This window comes from Trichechus manatus, unplaced genomic scaffold (genome assembly GCF_000243295.1).
Source record: "Trichechus manatus latirostris isolate Lorelei unplaced genomic scaffold, TriManLat1.0 scaffold00299, whole genome shotgun sequence".
In the NCBI taxonomy this organism is placed as follows: domain Eukaryota; kingdom Metazoa; phylum Chordata; class Mammalia; order Sirenia; family Trichechidae; genus Trichechus; species Trichechus manatus.
The window spans coordinates 1435957-1441248 of record NW_004444235.1 but is presented as its reverse complement, the minus strand read 5'-3'; positions in this window follow the sequence as shown (position 1 = coordinate 1441248).

Sequence of the window (5292 nt, the reverse complement as noted above, 5' to 3'; positions counted from 1 at the left end):
AAGAGTAGACAGGCCCATAAAACAAACAATAATACACATAGCTCAACCATGTATAGGAGACTAAATGGGTACACCAGCCCAGGGGCAATGACAAGAAGGCAGGAGGGGAGAGGAAAGCTGGTAATAGGGAACCCAAGGCCAAGGAAGGAGAGCGCTGACATGTCGAGGGGTTGTTAATCAATGTCATAAATCAGTATGTGCACTAATTGTTTAATGAGAAACTATTTTTTCTGTAAACCTTCATCTAAAGTACAATAAAAAAATTTTGAACAAAAAAAAAAAATCCACTTCTTCCAACTTCCCACCAGCAAAATTTTGCTCTTTTCCTCTTATTATGGTGAGAGAGAGATCCTTTCTCCTATCTGGGACTGAGCCTCTGCCTGGGCCTTGGATTTAATCCTTTTCCATTTCCTCAGGGACTCTGCTCTTTTTATTATTTTCTTTTTTACCTCCTCTTTCTCTGTTACCTCCATCTTTTCAACCCTGAAGCATACTTCAAGTCTCCATCTTAAAGGAAAATGAACCTTTTGAATTTCACATCCTCCTCCATTTACCAGTTTTCGCCTCACCTTCACAAGTAAACCTGAACTTTCTTCACTGACTCTCTCTACTTTCTCACTTCTTGTTTACTTCTCAACTCATTGCAGTTTGGTTTCACCTGTATTGCTCTATAGAAACTACTCTCACTGAAAAAAAAACAAAAAACCTCCCTGTAGCCAAATACAATGGACATTCTTTATTCTTTATATTAGTTAACTACTCTTCAACATTTAGCACTGTTGATGAAGCTATTATTCTGGAAATACTCCTTTCCTTTAGTTTTCGTGATAATACAGTATCAGTCAAGATGTGCTTTCCTATGCTGCAATAGAAACAAAACAAAACAAAATTACACTAGTTTAAATGACAAAGGTTTATTTCTTGTATATCCTCCATATACACAGCAGATTGGCTTGCTCTGATCTGCCATGTCCTCACTCCTGGACTCAAGCTGATAGAACAGACACTGTCTAAGAACACGGCCAATTGCTATGGCAAAGGAGAAGAGCGAGCACAGTAAATCAGACACCAACCTCAGTCAGGATTCAGCACATTCTACTTCTGCTTAACTTCCATTGGCCACAGCAAGTCACTGGAGCTCATCTATCTTTAAAGGAGCAGGGAAATGCAATCTTACCAAGTGCTTAGGAGGAGAATTGTAAGTAATTTGGGAAAGCACTAAAGACAACCATAAACACATTTTACCATAAAACTGCATAAAACGTTCAAATCTAGGCAAGCAATGTGAACCAAAATACACTATATTTGGAAATGTAATTTCAGCCACTTTACCAACTGAATGAATCCATCATGACGGAATGATAGCCACACAAATCAGTAATAAACATGGTTAAAATGATTACATAGATTGTACTGCAACCGAAACGTATAAATGCATCGTTTATTCAATTCTTACTAAGTTTGCACTCTATTTTCACTAAATACTTCCTGTATACTTGGTACAAATTAAATGATGGAGATTAAACAAGACATAACGGATGTGGGAAGTACTCCACAAATCTTACAGTTCTTGATTCAGCCTCCTATTCATCTGTGTAATTACATTTTAAAAAAATGAATCTTAAAGTTATTGTTGCACATGAGATAGCAATCTGTATATTTGCAAGCCTGAAAGAGTTCTTAAGATAAGAAAGTAGCATTCTTTTAGTTAAATTGCTTAATAAAAATAAAAATAAATAGTTGTCATTGACTCTGTTCTCACTCATGGCGATCCCATGTGTGTCAGAGTACAGCTGTGCTCCACTGGGTTTTCAATGACTGATTTTTTTCAGAAGTAGATCACCAGGCCTTTCTTCTGAGGCATCTCTGGGTGGACTCAGATTGCCAACCTTACAGTTAGCTACAAAGTGTGTTAACTGTTTGCACCATCCAGGGACTCCAATTACTTCATAGACTATAATTATTAATTAAATACATTCTGACCATTGTTGTTGTTGTACATTTTGACCATTGTTGTTGTTGTTAGGTGCCATTGATTGGTTCTGACTCATAGGGACCCTAGGTACAACGGAACAAAACACTGCCTGGTCCTGTGCCATCCTCACAATCGTTATGCTTGAGCCCATTCTGGCCGTTAGAGCTAGGTAATTGCGATATCATTCTCAGTTATCACCCACATCAAAATCTAAATCTTGCTTCAAATTAGCAAGCTTATATTCTTAAAGCAAATGGTAATTTCCAGAGGGGGCACAATTTTCACTTGGAAGGAACTCTGGTGAAGTCATTAACATTTCTTACTCTTCCAAAAAAATTGTCACCAGGTTAAACATTCACGAGAGAGTGGCTTCAGGATGACCAGGCTTGCATTAGCTAGTTCATATTTGTAGTGACTGCCTGAGGTTCTAGACCAGTTCTAAGTAATTTGTAGGGTCCAGAACTGTAAACACAAATGCAGAGATACCACTCCACTTCTTTTATACACTTGCTGTTTTTCTGACAAGAAAGGGCATGTGGATAAATGAGATAATACTTGAAAGCATGACGCCCTAGGCATCAAGAGCAGAGAGTACTCCAACTGTAAGAATTCTTCGAAGTTCCTATTTTTAAAAAAGCATAAGATTTTTCAAATGCTTCATGAGAACATGCTGAGATGGAAAGAAAGTCAGATGAAAGATAGTGACTGACAGCAGACAGTAACTCAAAAGTCTAGTTATAAAACTTTTTTTCAGGTGGAAAAAGCGTGCTAGCACTTCCTAAGTCAGGCTAAATTCAGTTCAGCTTAGGCAGTTGTTTCCTACTGAGTCAGTGCACTACAGAAGGCAGGGATATCTAACACTTCTGTAATAGGTCAAAGAGAAGAGTGTGTGACTGGAGGAGAGAGTGTGAGGCAATCTACAGCAAGTCAGTGCTGCTCCAAGAACCATTGTGCATGGAGACCTTTAAGGATGGCTGGTTTTTATCCCAAGTGTAGGAAAAAATATGTATGACCCAGTTTACATGGATGTAAATTCATTTAAATCAGTCTCCATTTGCTTGTTTTCTGAAGGTTTGTGATTATTTTAGGACTATGTGTGTTCTTCATATGTAGGACATTTCTGAAAGTGAAACATTGACGTTTATTAAGAGGGTAGATTTAATTAGGAGACACATATATATGTTATGGGGAAATCCAATGGTCATCAATATATTGGTGACTGTAATGTTGAACTAAGTTGTGTTCATCAGCATGGCCGCTAATTTACTTTGTTTGAGCTTTTCTTAAAGTCTCTTGTAGGGATTCCAGGAAAATAAAAAGGCTAGTCTGCTAGGTGGAATAAGGAGAGCTCTGATTCAGTCTCCCTACCAAGGCAACTCCATGATCTCACATCTTTCCTCTTTTCAGGAGTATCCCCAGCTCTAATTGCATATAGCTCTTTTGGAGACCATCATGGCTGATGCAAAGGAACCAGAGATACATGGCAAATCTTTCTTTGGCCATTCAATTTTTGTGGGGGGAAGTGCAAAGGCATGACCTCCTGCTGAGATTTGGCTCATGATAAGCAGAAGAAAAATATCTATATTAGGAAAAGGAGAGTTGTTTCAAAATCCAAGTTAAATATAACACCCCTTCTTCCACTTAGGTTCCCACGTGTGGCTTTGCATGCTTGACAGAAGGAGTAAGGCATCCCTGGTTTCATCTGGTTTAATTTGGCACATGTGAGCACCATTCCTTCTTTCAGTGTGATTGCTTCTCTGGACAACCTCCAATGATCTCACAGTGGAAATTTTCAGCATTAAATTTTGTATGTGTGAAATATTTTAGAAATTTTAAACTTGTTTTGTTTATATATTTAGGGAAAAAAGTCAATATAAAATAAAACACTTATTAGGAAATCTAATAAAAACAACTTAAACTGAAACATACATGCCATATAGATGACGTCTAATTTCAGCAAACACAACCCTTATCACCAAGTTTATACTCAACACCCCTTTGTGTATGTGGAAATAGCATTTCTGTAAAGTGAACACATAAAATGTGACTGGCCATGCATTTAGTCTACAAACTAGACATTCAAATGAAGTGAATAACATCAAAACATATTTTCAGTGATTCAAGTAAAAAAAGTTTCCAATAATTCAGTTAAATAAACACATGGTATGTATTTTAAGAAGAGGTACAGTGTATTGGTTAAGAGGACAGGCTGCTACTAACTACTTTTGTGGCCTTGGGCAACGGATTTTTTTTTTTTTTTTAATGCCTTGATTTCCTCCTCTATTAAATAGGGATAATTTAAATACCTAGCATTGCTGTGGGGATTAAATGAGTTAATATATGTAAAAGTGCTTACAACAGGGCTTGGCAGACAGTTACCCCACCTACCGAAGTCAAGTCCATTCTGACTCAGAGACCCTATGGGACAGAGTAGAACTGCTCCATGGGGTTTCTACGGCTGTAATCTTTATGGAAGTAGACTGCCACATCTTTCTCCCATGAAGCAGCTAGTGGGTTCCGAGAGCTTTAACCACTGTGCCACCAGGGCTCCTTGGCACATAGTTAGGGTTCCACAAATTTTGGTTGTCACGGTTATTGATCAGCTGCAAGCTATAGGGGAAACAAAGGTAAATGTGAAATAGTCCTCACCTTCAAGATGCAGAAGCCTAAGAGGTATGCAGTTAATTATAATTCGGTTCAGACGGTTATAAGAGCTCTAACAGACACAAGGTGAAGTTGGCTGTACACAGTAAGTGCAGGTTCAAGGATAGCATTTGATCTGGGTCTTAAATGATGGGTAAGATTTAATAGAAGGAAGAGGAAAAGGAGGGAACATTCCAACATTCTCTGCAGAGGAAATAAAGAGGATAACTTCATGGAGGTAGGGGCTACATAGGACAACGCACACTACAAACAGGCTAGATTGTAGCAAGTAGCATGTAGTACCAGTGCAGTCAACACTCTTTCCTGTGCCCCATGGCTGACATGGCTAATCTATGTCAACTCTATGGGTCAGAAAGTTTTGATCCCATTGTGCATTGGGTCACTGTGAGTCCTGGGCCAACTTGACGGCAGCTAACAGTAACAATAACAATTTCTGGCTATGTGGAGAATGGGGATTGTCTTAGTCATCTAGTGCTGCTATAACAGAAATACCACACGTGGATGGCTTTAACAGAGAGAAGTTTATTCTCTCACTGTCCAGTAGGCTATGAGTCCAAATTCAGGGCATCAGGAGAAGGCTTTCTCTCTCTGTCGGCTCTTGAGGAAGGTCCTTGTGATGCATCAGTCTTCCCTTGGTCTGGGAGCATTTCAGC